We start from the raw sequence: 18,001 nt of genomic DNA on the forward strand, positions 1-18,001 counted from the left end.
ATAGCTTCGTGCCAGATAAGGCAATTCTGCTGAATAAAGGTCCCCATGAAATTAGTACCTCAAAGAAAAGCGGCCTCATCTGTGAGAACGCAGCAAAGGTCATAAGGTGATGCCACAGGAAAGGGCAGAGCTGGAAATGTGACTAGTAGAGATTAGAATAGCAGAAAGTGGTGATAAAACTGTCCTTTTATGTATTTTGGGTGCAGCACACATCAATTATATGTTGTTTATCTTTACTTGTGCAAATTCATGTAAAATGTTTGAAAGCAAAATTAACAACTCTAAGTTATCCAACACAGTTTAAACAGGCCGAAGTATAACAGCAGTCATTATTTACAACCCAAACGTGCCATGGAAGCTTAACTCATTCACTGCCAGCGTTTCTCACCGTTTTTACTGTTTTTTTAAGAGTGACAGAAACGTTGCGTGCCAGGATGATGTCGAGGCCAACACAACCAAAACAAAGCGGAGACTCACCTCTTACATCAGGAAGAATCCGCGTGTTTCGAGCGTTATCCGTTCTTTCATAATCCGTTGTTGAGTTGTTGAGCTATTGTGTAGAGGTCTGGGGAAACACGTACAAAAGTCTTTTACAAACAATAACGACAATGCAGAAAAGGGCTATCAGATTAATAACAAATGCAGGATATTTGGATCACACAAATGAACTTTTTATTAAAACGCGGACAATGAAGTTCCAGGACTTGGTTAAATACAAAACAGCACAAATAATGTATAAAGTAAGAAATAAATTAATGCTTGATAAAATACAGAAGCTGTTCACAGAGAGAGAAGGAGGATATAACCTGAGAGGGACACTAAACTTAAAGATACATAAGTTTAGAACAACATTAAAACAGATGTGTATCACAATAATAGGGGTTAAATTATGGAACAATTTAGAAGAAGAAATCAAAGTAAGTACAAATATAAATGTGTTTAAAATGAATTATAAAAAACATTTTCTGAACAAGTATATAGTGGAAAATAGATGATTTATGTGGGTGTCCTTTATTCCAAGGAAAAGTAAATTGTATCAATTGTAAAAAGATGTTTTTTTTTCTTTTTTGTTTTTTTCCATATAATTTGGTGGTTTTTTGGTGACTTGTACCATTTTGTTTGTTTTAATGTAGGTTTTGTGTTAGATTTAAGTAAACAAGTAAAAATTACTTGTATAAAGGGGTAGGGATATATAAGTTTCCACTTCAGCCTACTCCTTTTCAAACACAGAAGGGATGATATGTATTTTTTCTGTTTGTGGTACTTTTTAAAAAATTATGTATGTTCTCTTTGTTTGAAATAAACTAAACTAAACTAATTGTGATCGGCAGACGCTTTTCCGGTTCGCGCCTCACTTTTTTTACAGGAACGGCCCAAAACGATCTCCTAATACATGGATGGTCTGCTTCCTGATCATGTGACGTGTGACGTATACGGATGCAGATCGGCTTCAGGGCTGAGATGTTTGTTCTCTCAGCGCGGGGGCTCGTTCCGATGCTCAACCAGTAAAAAAATGCAAATGACGACTTTAGTCGTCATTGGCAGTGAATGAGTTGAGAGTGACAGAACGTTGCACGCTAGGATGATGTCGAGGCCGAAACAACCAAAACAAAGCGGAGACTCACCTCTTACATCAGGAAGAATCCGCGTGTTTCGAGCGTTATCCGTTCTTTCATAATCCGTTGTTGAGTTGTTGAGCTATTGTGTAGAGGTCTGGGGAAACACGTACAAAAGTCTTTTACAAACAATAACGACAATGCAGAAAAGGGCTATCAGATTAATAACAAATGCAGGATATTTGGATCACACAAATGAACTTTTTATTAAAACGCGGACAATGAAGTTCCAGGACTTGGTTAAATACAAAACAGCACAAATAATGTATAAAGTAAGAAATAAATTAATGCCTGATAAAATACAGAAACTGTTCACAGAGAGAGAAGGAGGATATAACCTGAGAGGGACACTAAACTTAAAGATACATAAGTTTAGAACAACATTAAAACAGATGTGTATCACAATAATTGGGGTTAAATTATGGAACAATTTAGAAGAAGAAATCAAAGTAAGTACAAATATAAATGTGTTTAAAATGAATTATAAAAAACATTTTCTGAACAAGTATATAGTGGAAAATAGATGATTTATGTGGGTGTCCTTTATTCCAAGGAAAAGTAAATTGTATCAATTGTAAAAAGATGTTTTTTTTTTCTTTTTTGTTTTTTTCCATATAATTTGGTGGTTTTTTGGTGACTTGTACCATTTTGTTTGTTTTAATGTAGGTTTTGTGTTAGATTTAAGTAAACAAGTAAAAATTACTTGTATAAAGGGGTAGGGATATATAAGTTTCCACTTCAGCCTACTCCTTTTCAAACACAGAAGGGATGATATGTATTTTTTCTGTTTGTGGTACTTTTTAAAAAATTATGTATGTTTTCTTTGTTTGAAATAAACTAAACTAAACTAATTGTGATCGGCAGACGCTTTTCCGGTTCGCGCCTCACTTTTTTTACAGGAACGGCCCAAAACGATCTCCTAATACATGGATGGTCTGCTTCCTGATCATGTGACGTGTGACGTATACGGATGCAGATCGGCTTCAGGGCTGAGATGTTTGTTCTCTCAGCGCGGGGGCTCGTTCCGATGCTCAACCAGTAAAAAAATGCAAATGACGACTTTAGTCATCATTGGCAGTGAATGAGTTAAGAGTGACAGAACGTTGCACGCTAGGATGATGTCGAGGCCGAAACAACCAAAACAAAAAGAAGACTCACCTCTTACATCGGGAAGAATCTGCACGTTTCGAGCGTTATCCGTTCTCTCGTAATCCGTTGCTGTATTGTGATCGGCAGAAGCTTTTCCAGGTCACGCCTCACTTTTTTTTTTTACAGCAGCGGCCCAAAACGATCTCCTAGCACATGGATTTTCTGCTTCCTGATCACGTGACGTGTGACGTATGCGGATGAAGATCGGCTTTAGAGCTGAGATGCTTGTTCTCACGGTGCGGGGGCTCGTTCCGACGCCCACACAGTAATAACATGCTAATGACGACTTTAATCGTCACTGGCAGAGAGCGAGTTCAGGTCAACTTTCTAAACCAAAACATGTGCAAGAACACAAATGTGGGATTCAAAGTTAGTAAAGTGCTGGATAAAATAGTTTTAAATGGATTTCTATGGAAAAGCTTTGAACAATTTAGCATTATTTGATTATTTGTGAGTAAAATCTAGCAGCAGCAGCTAGCTGTAGACATGTTCATCAGAACATTCATGTAATAAAGTATCCATGTAAGTGAGTGTTCATAGCACATCCACGGAGGCCGTTCTACCTGTAAGCAAATTTGCGCCTGATGATAGTAGTGGCTAGCCTGGCAATGCTCCACTGACGGCTCGCGGTTGTGGGGCGGGTTCTACCGTTGTCTTTCAAATGATCTCCACATTCCACTGGACAATGAATGTGACATACTCTTGTTTCACTCTGTTGCATCATCCCACCCACCAGGCATATAGAGTGCCCTGATTGGCCCACAAAGCGGATAAAGCTCTGTGATTTGTTCACTAAGCAGATAGAGCACTATGATTGGGCCACCATTATGGACCAATCACAGCTCTTTATGTGTTTGAAACCCCTCTAGAGAGCTGTGATTGGCTAGCCAGAGTCCTGGTAGGAGCTGCTGAGGTTCCAATGGAGCATGCCTAGACCATTCTTTGCAAAGCAAGAATTTGGTCTAGTCCACTAGGCTAAGTAGTGGCCTCACCTAACACACTTTTTGTGAGATTGTAAAAAAAAAAAGTCCAGTTAAATATGTGCTATTAAATAGCAGCTTCACTAATAAACTGCTTTCTACTTATCTCTTAATTATGATGAGTCACTCTGAGGTTCACAGGCAGGCTGAATGTTAAAATAGTCTTCTGCCCCTATTTCCTGTATTAGCCTGCAATAACAGACGGGAAATGCTTGGCACCAGCTAGCGTCTACTTCCTGAAACAGGAGCGCTAGAGCTTTTGTTCCACAGAGAACGACTCACACGACATGCATTAATACTAGAGACGAAAAGACTAGTGAATAATAATGCCCAACAGATAAATGCTGATTGATTACCACCATCCTCGGTAGAAGGTTGGACTGTTCCAGTTGTACTATACTGCTGGGATATACATGCAAATGCATGCTGCCATGAGGCCAAACATAAGGAAACGTCAATACCAAAAAATATGAGGCTTCTTCACATCAGCCACAAAACACAAACTATATTTAATGTAATATATGAACTTTCCGAAGAACCCCTCTTCAAATATCCACTAGTTCTTTTAAATGCACATCTACATTTATTCATTTGGGTGATGCAGCAACAAAAGTTTTAGTGTTGTTAATGAATCATGTTGTGCTGCCATACGGGTCTCTACTGCCTCTATAAGCACTGCAAACTGGGGCCCAGACCAGCTGGTTCCCAAAGTCAGACTCTCTTGGTCAGCTTTCTTCTCACACCAAACCTTCTGTCAGGAATCTTGGCATGACCTTTGACCCAACTCTCACCCTGGATTCTCATGTCAGTTCTCTTGTTCGCTCTTTCTTCTTCCATCTCAGGAACGTTGCTAAGCTGAGTCCCATTCTGTCCCGCTCTGAACTTCAGATCTACACCTTCATCTCCTCACGCTTAGACTACTGTAACTCTCTTTTCACGTGTCTAAGCAGAACCTCCCTGAACCGTCTACAGGTGGTTCAGAACGCCTGTGCTCGGCTTCTGACCAAGTCCTCCAAACACACCCACATCACCCCGCTTCTCCTCCAGCTTCACTGGCTGCCAGTCAACTTCAGGGTTCATTTCAAGATCCTGGTTCTGGTCTATAGGGCCTTACATGGACAAGCACCATCTTACATTGGTGATCTTCTTAGTCCCTACACCCCCAGCAGGTCCCTGAGGTCCAGTGATCAAAGCCTACTGGTTGTGCAGCACCAGGCTAAAGACCAAAGGTGACAGATCATCTGCTGCTGTGGCCCCCAGACTCTGGAACTCTCTCCCCCTGAGCCTGAGATCAGTGGACTCATTTCAACCACATTTTTCAATCATTTAAAAAAAATCAATCATTTAAAATGTTTTGGTTCTCGTGAAGCTCCTCGTGATTTTTATCTTGAGAGGCCATATATAAAATCTTTCTTTCTTTCTTTCTTTCTTTCTTTCTTTCTTTCTTTCTTTCTTTCAAACATGAAAATAATTCCTCCATCTGTTTTCTGTCAGTGTTTGGTTTCAAGAGTTAGGAGCTGTTTCAAAAAAGCCTCATTTGTGATGTCACAAATGGGGAAATTAGACTAGAATAACCTCTCACGTACACCAGAGAGCTGTGGCTGGAGGAGCAGCAGCTCTACTCCCAGCACCTCCCAGTATCGGAGCTTCTCAGCATTTAGCAGCGTGAATGAGGGATGGGTGGGCATGGCCAGCTCTAGATTGTTTTCTTAAAGTGACAGAGCACTAAAACAGCTCATTGTGATAGGTACTGAAAATGTCAAAATAAAACAACTGAAATAGTTTTATGTGAAAGAACTTCATACACATGTTTGGTATATTAAAAATTAAGATAAGAGGCCATACTAAGTTCCTTTTAACTAAATGAACTTAAAGCCCTTATTGCCAAAATTACAAATCAGTTTTTTTGCAAAAATCTTTGAAAGAAAAAAGAATTTATTCTTTATTTGAATGACCTGTGGACCTGTTTACTGAAGCTTTTATTATTTTAACACTTTGAAACAAATAAACAGCCAGTCTGTAAGTAGGAAAAGGCTTCGTTTAGCTGCTGATGGCCTCTTGCCGTGGTTCACTTCGTTATTATCCTTGCATTAAAGCACATCTCCCTCCAAAGCCACAATTACAGCATCCTTCTTATTGGACCTAATTTGGTGTTATTACACAGATAAAATGCTAACGCCTTATGTGGCATGAAGAAAATTTAGGATTATTGCATTTTATCATTTTTACATTATTCAACCAGACAATTTTTCATCAAAATAAGATGTGCCTTTGCCATTATTTCATAATTATTCCAACAATTCCGTCAATGAAAAGGGTCACTTTCCTAACTCAGCAAAGACATATCCCTATTAGACTAATTTGCCTACATGCAAATTTTGTCATTTTTTCCTCATTAACTATTTATCATAGACAGGAAAAAAATATTCATGAAGGCGAGCAAAGGAGCAGCCCGACGGAGCCGAAACTAATATTTTGCAACTCTAATGATTTTTTGCATCCTTAATTGGATAGAATAAGGTTGATATGATTAGGTCAGGATGTAGTGTTTTTCATTAAAAATACATTTCAGAAACTGTATTCCAAATGTGCCCTTGCAATTAAATAATGAATCCGACGCATTCCTTATTACGGAGCCAATTAATATCAGAGGCAAGGGCGTAATTTTAATAACGGTGGGCTACGAGGCCTTCATTAGCCAACTGAGAGAAAAAAGGGATGAGGAGAAGTAAAACAAGGTATTCAGCTGCAGATCTTTTCATATAAAGTAATTGAGCAATGCAATCCTAAAAGGAAACAACATGCAATTTTAAAGATGCATGCAAGATTAAAACCAATGCTGCTTGTCTGTTTGGCTCTAATTGGAATTAACTTGCCGGTGAAAATAGAAATTACGGTAACTCCTGACTTCTGAAACTTTCTTAAAGTTTATGTCTATTATTTTGACTCATTTTCATACAGTAACGTCAAAAGTAAATTAATTTCAACAACTTGTTCCTTCATTTGTCAGGAAATCTTCGTTAAAAGCAAAATAATCTGTCAGATTGTTTAGAGTTTCGGTGGTTTTTACCTCCACACTTCCAGATCACAATCCTCATGGGACGGGCATTAACCTTTTAAACTAGAAGTTTCACGAGTCGATTCTGCACATCTGGGGATGGGTACCTTTGACATTTGAATCGATCTGGTACTAATTCCCGGTACCTACGAATCGATACCGGTACTTAACGGTACCAATTTCGATACTTTTGAGTGTTTAATATTTTAATTCTCTTTTATAATTAAATATATATGTTTCTCAATATATTTTGATAAATATCACAATAAATAACATACAACTGTTTGTATTTTAACATCGTCCTTGTAGTTTTATAAGCTGATAATTAAACTGAAGCAAACATCTTTACTGTGAACTAAATTTAGTGTGTATCTTCATTCCTTTTGCCGTCTTTTTTTATTTGATTTTTCCTACTGGGAAGTTAGAATTTCCGAGGAGAAAGCGAACGCACCATTAGCTGATAACAATGGTAGCAATGGAAGCTAACATACCAAGCTAACGTTATCTTAAACAGTTTATTTAGCTGCTGGAGCAGATTAAAACGATGATGCCTCACACTTAGATCGTTGTCGCTGGTTTCATCTTCACCCAATCACCCGTCGCATTTAGTAAAGTGAAGCCAAACTTTAGAGCTCGTTCATGTTCTAGTCAGAATTCGGAGTTCCGAGGAGAAAGCGAATGCACCATTAGCTAAACGGAAGCTAACATACCATATCAAGATAATGTTATCTTAAACATTTTATTTACCTACCGGAGCAGATTAAGATGAGGATGTCTCACTTAGATCGTTGTCGCTGGTTTCATCATCACCCAGTTGCCCATCACATTTAGTGAAGTGGACCCAAGCTTTAGCGTGCATTCTTTCTACCATGCTGCTCTGTTTACAATTCGCTCGCAGCGACCGACGACATAACGCTCTTGCGCATGCGCAGCTGTCTTGGCAAGTTCTGGTTATGAAGGACGGGTACCAAAACGAGGCACCGTTTGAAACGACGTGAATCGGTGCTCGGTCGGTACTATGGAATTCGGTCAGTACCTTAAAAAGTACCGAATTCGGTACCCATCCCTACACATTACTGACCAAAGATGTCAAAACCGTCGTGGTGGTGACATTTTAACACAATAAGATGTGCACATAGACGGCTTCACAAGTTAACAATAGTGACAAAGCCATCACCGCTTTAGATTAGGATTTTTATACAGTGAGCTGAGCTCAAATTGAAACACGCCTTTTGCATGAGGTTTCATTCACATAGCCAGGGCTTGTGAAGGAATTGTAAACATAATCAACAGTTGAATGCCTGTTTTGTAATTTTCTTGTTGTGATTTGGTTTTTAAAGAGCAGCATTTTACACCCAAGAGAGAGCAGAGCGTGTCTCAGCAAGTAAATGCTAACGTTAGCATTAGCAACTCCACACAACAGGGTAGAACTCCTCCGGGCTTGTGTTATTTGTGGTGATAAAACATCAGCGTTGCAGAACAAAGGTGGACTTGCGTTGCTGTTAGCCAATCAGAGGCGAGATGATGAGTAAGATGCCAAATCCCGCTGTTTTCAGCGCCCCACACCTTCTACTTCCTGAAACAGGAGCGCCAGAGCTTTTTTTCTACAGGTTACAGAAGTTATAACTTCTTTATATGTTCTTCGGGCATTTATAACATTTATAAAATACTATAAAACATAATAATATTTAGCTAAACAACTCGTGAGGTAATTTTCGTCTTTTTGTAATGAACTAAATTCTGTAAGAGTTTTGTTGTGCCAACTGAAAAACTAAAAGAAAACTCCCAAATTTTTCTAGTTTTACTGCTAAACTGTCTCTTTGCTAGTGAGTGTTTCACTTCAGTAATGAGCCCCATTAATTATGTAAAGGCAGTGATGCAGATGGACCTAATTAATTGTCTCCCGTCACCCCCTTGATTACTCTACCTGGAAGGGAGGTGTTCATTTCTGTAATACTTAAGCAGGTATGCAAACTGCTTTGACGCAGCCACCTCCATGACAATGACAAAGTGGAGCGCCAACTTACATGCTGCAAATTTCTCCGTTATTATTTCACCAACAGCAAAGTTCCCCATTTGTGTTCTAATTGCAGGATGGAGGGAGGACGTGATGAAGGGAGAGAGAGGAGGGACGAGGGGGTGTATGGTAGCCCTGGAGATGTTTTCTCAACCTGATTGCATCAACATTTTGAGCACTTTAGCACCGTTTGTCACTGTATGTCTAGGTAATGGGGTACCAGCGGGCAAGTTTGGGAACACCCAAGGTGATTTGTGAATGGAGTGAGGTTGGTGGGGAGTGAACCTGTTGAGAGTCAAACAACACATGCTGGAGTGGTGTTGATGAATCTGAATTTGGGAGAGTGGCTGTTAATCATCGAGGATGTGTTTTGTATGTAAATTTGTTGTCGGCAGACACAATCAGCAACTAATTATCACAGAAAACAGAAAAAGTTACAAGAAATGCGACTTCTTCTGTTAGACCATCTTAATCTAAATCAGCCTGACCTAAACTCTACAATAAACCCATTTACAGGCCTGAAAAGACCTAATAGAAATAATGTTTATCTTTGTGTATAAGTATTCTAACTCACACACATAGATCCAGCCACAGCCGAAATGAGGAAAACGACATGCTTGTTGTTTTAGTTTGTTGTTTTGTCAAGAAAAGCACGTTCCCATGGTAACACACCTAATGCATCAGCATCTGAGTTCCAGAACAGTGGCTTTAGGAAAAATGATGAGAAGCAGACAGAACAGGGTTTTGCAAACATAAAATGTAATAAAACATTTAAAAAATCAGACTAACTGGATAAAAAATAGCTGCTGTCCAACAAACAGAGGCTTCAGATGAAGTATCACCGTGCAGCAGAGACCGGGAACAATTTCTCTTCCTCATCTCTCACCTTTTCCTCCAACAAAAACTTTAAGCTCCAACTTTTCATCATCTGACTTTGATCACAAACCATGTGCAATGTAAAACGTCGTCATCGTCGTCGTCGTCTTCCTCCGCTTATCCGGGTCCGGGTCGCGGGGGCAGCATCTCAACTAGGGAGCTCCAGACCGTCCTCTCCCCGGCCACCTCCACCAGCTCCTCCGGCAGGACCCCAAGGTGTTCCCGGACCAGATTGGAGATGTAACCTCTCCAACGTGTCCTGGGTCGACCCGGGGACCTCCTGCCGGCAGGACATGCCCGAAACATCTCCCCAGGGAGGCATCCAGGAGGCATCCTGACCAGATGCCCAAACCACAACAACTGACTCCTTTCGATCCGGAGGAGCAGCGGTTCTACTCCGAGTCCCTCCCGAATGTCCGAGCTCCTCACCCTATCTCTAAGGCTGAGCCCGGCCACCCTACGGAGGAAACTCATTTTGGCCGCTTGTATCCGCGATCTCGTTCTTTCGGTCATTACCCAAAGCTCATGACCATAGGTGAGGATTGGGACGTAGATCGACCGGTAAATCGAGAGCCTGGCTTTCTGGCTCAGCTCCCTCTTCACCACAGCAGATCGGCTCAGCGTCCGCATCACTGCAGACACCGAACCAATCCACCTGTCGATCTCCCGATCCCTCCTACCCTCACTCGTGAACAAGACCCCGAGATACTTAAACTCCTCCATTTGGGGCAGGACCTCTCCCCCGACCCGGAGTTGGCAAGCCACCCTTTCCCGGTCGAGAACCATGGTCTCAGATTTGGAGGTGCCGATCCTCATCCCAGCCGCTTCACACTCGACTTCACAACGTAAAACGTGTGCAGATACACTGGTGCAAAACAGCACAGCATGAGGGCATAGCTGCCGAGCAATAGTGCTGGATGTCATTTCTAGGGTTAAATACGTGAGTCCGACTATTTTTTCTTCTCTTACCTTCCGGATTAGAGATCCAGGCAACATTTGAGGCTATAAGCATCTTGTTGTTGTCCTTAACGAAAAGTAAGAGAGGTAAAAGGCTGTTAAAGAGCAAATACATTAAACAAAAGCTTGTTTCTCTGGTGTCATCAATTCCTAAGTCCAATCCAAGTCATGCCTGGCACCCTCACAGATTTCTTAATTTTGGACATTAACACACATTTTATATTCATTACGCTCGTTTCTACTATGAGGACTTCTGGGTAATTAAATCAGACCTTTGCGACATGTTTACGTTTCCCTGGGCTGGCCTGACATGCCGTTTCATGAACCAACCGAGTTCCTGAACCTGGAAATGGCCCGGTAGAGCCACTGGGCCAGGCGTATGCTGACTGGTTGTGACTCGGTAGGAATTACATCGGCAGATGTCACCAAACAACCAATATTAGTAAAACTGGAACAATTGCTGCTGAAGCAGAATGGAAGGAAAGGAAAATAAGAAGCATTCACGCTGCTTTAAAATAGTTGTTTTTAAAGAGCAAGTCACCCCCAAATCAACTTTTTTTTGCTGATAAACTAAATAAACGAGTGTCTAATCGTGCTGCAGACACGTGTCGTCAATAATTTGGCACTTCAGTGCATCTTAGTTAAAATTTAAATATTCTGCCTAAAACTGGCAGTGTTGTGCCGTTGTCAGGTAAAAACTCTGCACTGTATTTTAATTTAAATCTGCCACCGCTATTGGCTAAGAAGTATGCTATGATGTAAACTGGTACATTATGATGTCACAATGCTGTCGTGAGCCTGAGTGTGTGTGTATTTGTTAGCAGCTCCGCCCTCTCGGTCTGCCAGGCGACAGCATGTGTTGCATTTTTCAAACATGAAGTGAGAGTGGAGTTAGACTCTGGTAGGGGGTGACTTGCTCTTTAAACTATCAACACCAACAAATGTGGAGGGAATTCCACCACAATGGCATCATTTCTGCTACTTTGTGGCCTCACAGAGTGCCGTAAAACACGAGGCTTGTTCTGGTCATTGAACACCGCTCTTTACATCACAAGCAGCTCTGCCAGGACCCCCCCCCCCCCCCCCCCCCCCCCCCAAATAGATTAAACAACAGTGTATTTTAACTTTTAATGTTATTAATGTCTGTGAACGCCTTTTGGGGCTAATCAGTGACATCACTCACTGTTGAAGCATTGATATGCCGTCGTCTTAGCAACGTCCTGAAAAGGCCGAATTCATATGGAGACATGGCTGAGAGGATCGAGCCATCGAGTCTCCCGGTCACTTTTCCCTCTCCCAGAAATTTCCTGGAACTCCTAAAGTGGACTCACGGCTTCAGTCCACCTCCTGAAAACGTCTCGAGTAGAAGTCACCTGAGAAGCAGATCTAAACTGAAGAAGCTTCAGAGAGGAAATGCGGACAGAGGGATTAGTAGGGTGTGACGGGATACACAGGAACCGCTGTCACCGAACAAAAGAACCTTCAGCTCCTGAACAGGAACCCATAACAGCAACTCCACGAGCGGAGAGGCTGAGTGCTTCAGTGGCACAGTGGAGCTTTTCTAGAGTCAGAGGGCAAATAGGTCTGGTGTGTGTGTGTGTGTGTGTGTGTGTGTGTGTGTGTGTGTGTGTGTGTGTGTGTGTGGTAGAGTGCAAGCATGGTGTGAGCAAAATCATACCGAACCCCCCGATAACCTCTACCAAAGACAAATGTTGTTGTGTGTGTGTGTGTGTGTGTGTGTGTGTGTGTGTGTGTGTGTGTGTGTGTGTGTGTGTGTGTGTGTGTGTGTGTGTTGTGTGTGTGTGTGTGTGTGCTTGGCTGCATGCATATAGATGCAAACCTGTTCATGCACAAATGGTGTGTGTTTACTCAGTGAGTCTGTGCATGCGTGTAGTCTACATGCATATTTGTATCTATGAGTTTGTAAATGCAAACCTTTCTGCTTGCCTGCATGCGAATGTCACATCCGAGCTCTGTCTTCAATTACAGTGATCTTTTTTTGTAGCTGTATTTTTTATTTATTTATTTATTTTGCCCTGGACATTGCTGACGGCCCAACGGCCTGAGGCGATAGCAGACAGGCAGGCAGGCAGGGACAGGAGCGACGCAGCAGCCACACTCTGAGCATTAGGGAGCTCAATATGAGATATGACTGCAAAGACTACATGCCTGTGTTCCTGAAAAGGTCACGGACTTTTACGAGGCAGCAATGTGTGAAAGTGGTGCACAGTGGTTAAAAATGAGAAGAAAAAATACAGATAAAAATCAAACCCATTCACCTCCGTTTCAATTCACACTGAAGATTTTGGGAACACAAATAGTTGTAGTGGAAAGTCGATCTGCATTAAGGACAAAAAAGAGCTTTGAACTGAATAAATGGGACACCAGGAAAAAAACTATTTCCTAATGTTTTACTCGTCGTAGACTTCTGCTGTTAAAGAAAGAGGATTTAAAAGGCCCGCGTGTAAGACTGTCACTTCTTAATCAGAGCTATTTTAAGAGTTATTACCATTAATGAGGTATATATAAAATATAAAATATAAAGACTTTTCTCTTGAGTTATAATAGTTTCATGGTTGATAAAAAAAAACATATTTATGAAGTTCTTTGCTCCAAATTCCTCACATGAAGCGATTTCGGCAGTTTTAGGCCCTGTCCACACGTAGGCGGGGATCTGCCAAAACGTAGATATTTTTCTACGTTTTGGCCTGCCATCCACACGAAAACGGAGTTTTTTTCACACGAAAATGGAGTTTTTTAAAAACTCCGGCCAAAGTGAAGATCTGCGTTTTCTCCGTTTTGGGTGTCTGCGTGTGGACGGACAAAACCGGAGTTTTAAGGTCCGCAACGTCACTTTCCACGACAAAAAGATGCTGACATCACGTGTGCGACCTGTGTTTACACTAGCCGGCAGCATGGATGCCCTCAGAGCTGCGCTCGCTTTATCAATTGTCCAAGCGCTTTTTGCTTGTTTGTTTTTGCAAGCGGAATTACTTCTCCTTGCGGAAGACCACAGATGAAGGACGAGGTTAAGAACGGGGGAAGTACTGCCGCCTACAGGTCTGGCATGTCCTTAACAACGTATTTATCCGGGTACGTGTGGACAGAGTTTTTTTTAAACGAGGCAGTGTGGATGCAAGTTTTTGCAGGGGCGGATATTCGTTTTTTTAAAAACCCGGCTACGTGTGGACTAGGCCTCAGTCTTGACATTTTAGTACCTTCCACAATGAGCCTCTTCAGCGCTCTATCACACAACAAGTCATGTGTTAGCATGAATTCTTAGTTTAAATATGGTAAGCCAAGCTGCTTAATGGTGTGGGAAACTTGTTTAATCAATACATTTGCTGTGATCTCTGGTAGGAATGAATGCCTAGAAGGCCGCACTCGGGGCAACAAAACGACCAGAATTGCTTGGATCAACAAGGACAAGTCTGCAGCAGGATTTGGAGTCCTAAATCCTGATATCTGGACATTTTATGGGCTGCACAGTGGTGCAGTGGTTAGCATTGTTGCCTTGCAGCAAGAAGGTCTTGGGTTTGCATCCTGGCCTGGGGTCTTTCTTCATGGAGTTTGAATGCTCTCCCGGTGCACGTATGGGTCCTCACCGGGTACTCCGGCTTCCTCCCGCATTCCAAAATCCTGACAGTCAGGTTAACTGGTCTGTCTAAATTATATTTAGGTGTGTGTGCTTGGGTTTTAGTCCTGTGTGTCTGTGTGTTGCCCTGCGATGGACTGGCAACCTGTCCACGGCGTACTCTGCCTGCACGCCTGTAGACCTCTGGAGATAGGCCCCCGCCTCCATCAGAGGAAGGGACCGAGAGAACGAACAAAGGCAGTTAGCTTAAAAGGGAAATGGTTTAATGTATTCAACCTCTGTGTCACACAAAAGGATCCAGTTAAAGTGTTTGGATATTGATTGGAAACACTGGGTTGGACTATTTAGAATACTTATAGGTCTATTAGTGAGAAAGAGCTTTTTCCTCAAACATATTGAAAATACGAAGCGTTGCCCATCAGCTGTCAAAACATCTGCAGCTGGAGGACGTAAACCGACACCAGGTTTTGACCACATTTCCTATTTCCCCCCTCCTCCTTCCCCCCGTCCAGCAAAGTCCTGAGGTGTCGCTGTTTGTTCCCTTGCCATCCCATAATACAACACAGAAGGAAACAAACTGAGCTGCTGAAGACTGAGAAAAGAGAAAAGATTTTAGTAAAAACAGAATAAAATAAGGATGACAGTTCTTCCACTCTTCCCAAAATCCGGCAACCGGACCACCTGGGTTTGATTTGTGAACCTGAACACGCTGAGAACACACAGAGATGCCTTTATTAGAGGAGGAGGGGATACACACACACACACACACACACACACACACACACACACACACACACACACACACACACACAAACACACACACACGTGTAAACTAGCTCCACGCAGGTTTCAGAGTTTGGATTAAACTGATTAGACGTGTTTCTGACTGTCCAGCGTTCGTCGCTTCTTTCACTGCTCATTTTTAAGGGTTTGACCTTGGCTACTTCCTGGCCCCGAGGGGATGAAGAACTCCTGGTGATTGTGACAGGTGTCGCGTCTTAACGGCCCCACATGACATCTAGAGGACAGATAGATATTTGGACTTTTTTTTCTTACTACATGAGAGTTCTGCTGATAACCTGTGTGTGTGTGTGTGTGTGTGTGTGTGTGTGTGTGTGTGTGCGTGCGTGCGTGCGTGCGTGCGTGCGTGCGTGCGTGCGTGCGTGCGTGTGTGTGTGTGTGTGTGTAGCTGCACCCCTTACTCCCAGCCCTCATTCTGGTTATTGGCTTGGATACTTATCACCTCCAGCCTCCGAGGCTTGATTAGGTTGAAGCTGCTCCAAAGTCAAATCCTGGATATCAAAGGCAATCCTCGACTTTGGCATCTTGTCTGCAGCATCTTAATACGAAGCCTGGTCTGATAAAAACTTGAGGACTGAACGTGACATGTTGGGATGTGTGCTTCTTGCAGTCAGAGGGAGAAAATCACGTTGCATCAAAACATGGTTATCCTAAGGGGACATCTTAAATATTACATTAGGTAAAAGGGGAATAATTGGTTAATGTTGTCAACAAAAATATCAATATTATTTATTTGTTTATTCTTTATTTAACCAGGAAATCCTGTTGAGATTAAAAACCTCATTTTTAAGAGGCACCAAAACTATCATACAGAATCATAACGCTTTGATTAGTTCTTTTAAAGGCCTTTACAGCTGAGAGAACGGCACCAATGTCACAAAGTTTGCAGCTATGTTTTTTTAAATAAACTTCAGTATTTTCTGAAGAATGATTAGAAGAGATGAATTACGCTTGAATGCAAATGTTGTTATGAAAATGTGAGTACAGCTAAATAAACAGTCAAGAGAAGGTGTTGGTGTTGAGAAGGGCAGCAAAGAAAACACTCCCTTCTAAGGCCGGGAACATACTCGTTTAAAATGGCTGCCTCACGTAACCTGCCTTGATTTGAAGTGTTGTTTGTCCCTGAATTTAATGCAACGTGTTCGCCAGCTGTAATATATGAGTAACCAGTAGGTGGAGTTGACAAAATGAGCAAGACACTCACCATTGTCGCTCCGTCTCTGGTTTAGAGGATTTTTATAGCATCTACGATACCGCTGCCGTCTTTTTTCTGCTGGGATCTCACATTTAAGCAGTTACTGATGTCTTCTATTGGCACCATGTTTGTTTTGGTTTACCCTACAAACCCTGGACTCTGTCCAGTCTGCGTTCTCTACTGCGCCTCCTACTGGATTACTCCAGTACTATGTGCAGTGCGGCAGCAAGTGTGTGCACAAAAACACAGCCGGTGTCGGTACAGGATCTGCTCGGGTGCAAAATCGGCTCGGGGTCCGTCGACTGCCGATGACGTCAAAGTAGTTGATTGGCTGAACATGAACCTTACGGAATTACGTAATCACGTTACGTTGGTCCAGGCAAATCTTTGTGTTGGAAAGATGGACAACTTTTACGAAGAAATCCATTATTACCTCTTTGAAAATACACTTTTAGCGTAGAGCTGCATGTATATTAGGGCTGAACGATTAACTGCATGTGCAATTAAATTGCGATGTGGCAAAAGGAGATTTTCTAATCGCAAAGGCTGCTATTTGGCAGCGAGTGGTTAGCGCAATGCTAATATATGTGGGAAAAACCCATAGGAATGCTAATGCTAATATCACCGATTACATTCTTACAAATTATGAATTAGAAACGTGCCAAATGATTACATTTGGAGTGTAATAGAAAGTAAAACTACCATCAAACAAATAAGTACAGACAGGTATTTTAGTAAAGCCAGAAAACTTTAAACTCCAGAGTTTTGGCTAGCAGCTATGAGCGTAACTGAACTACGCATGGACAAGACGTCAAAAACTCTAAACACAAAATACTTCAATAAACGGGACACACTTCTTTCCTGCAAATACAATTTCACAGGTGTTGCTAATACCTATGATCCTTCAAGGGATGTGCTCAAAGAGGAGTTCAACATTATGAATACAATATAGTGTTTTATTTTACAAATACCACTATAAACACAAACTTACGTCTTAAGAAACATTATTTTAATAACGAAACTGCTAAATTCTTTCCAACAGTATAGATGTGTAGTGTATTTTGTCCAAGTGGGTTTGCCGTACTTTGACATCATCGGCAGTCGAAGGACCCCGAGCCGATTTTGCACCCGAGCAGATCTTGTACCGACACCGGCAGCCTAACATCAACACGAGGTTAAGCAGCACGTGTATTACCAGCCTAAGAAAAACATCAAAGACAGTGATTTTGCCCAGGCCTTTCCATCGGACACCTAGCACAAAACCTCGTACGCAGAAATTAGCCGCCGTCATAGTGGATGGGTGCGTTTCCATCGGCCCCCTGACTTCTCGGTTCATAAGCGTCCCTGAAGCATACGGACACATCGCTCATGCTTCGAGTCTATTCTTACATGCTATGCTTCCAAAATGCAGCAAGTTCAGTAGTTCAGACTGCGCCAAAAGTCAAAACACAAGAGCAGTGGAAGATATCCGGAAACTTTCAAAATAAAAGTCCTTTTTGGATACATGCTGGCATCGTTATCTGTCTAAATCGCACATGGTCCTGCTATTCTCCGGCCTTTATATGACCTCACGGGACCAGCTGCGTGGAACGCTTTCACCGTTGCTTGCCTCTTATGTTAAAAGTAGCCTAGAAGCCTCAACAAACCAACGCAGTAGCAAAAAATTATTTGCAAACAGATTGTTCCCAGTGCTCAAATCACCCCTCTGCAGATACACCTGATTTAAAAAGGAAGCGAGAAGCATTTAAAACCTTAGC

At 41.9% G+C, this 18,001-nt stretch overlaps 1 protein-coding gene across 1 annotated transcript in view; it reads left to right on the plus strand.

The window, feature by feature from the left end:
* Positions 1 to 18,001, plus strand: part of ofcc1 (orofacial cleft 1 candidate 1) — a 121,174-nt gene that overhangs the window by 82,659 nt on the left and 20,514 nt on the right. The gene's annotated exons all lie outside the window — the stretch shown is intronic.

This window comes from Nothobranchius furzeri, chromosome 7, assembly GCF_043380555.1.
Source record: "Nothobranchius furzeri strain GRZ-AD chromosome 7, NfurGRZ-RIMD1, whole genome shotgun sequence".
Taxonomy (NCBI): Eukaryota; Metazoa; Chordata; class Actinopteri; order Cyprinodontiformes; family Nothobranchiidae; genus Nothobranchius; species Nothobranchius furzeri.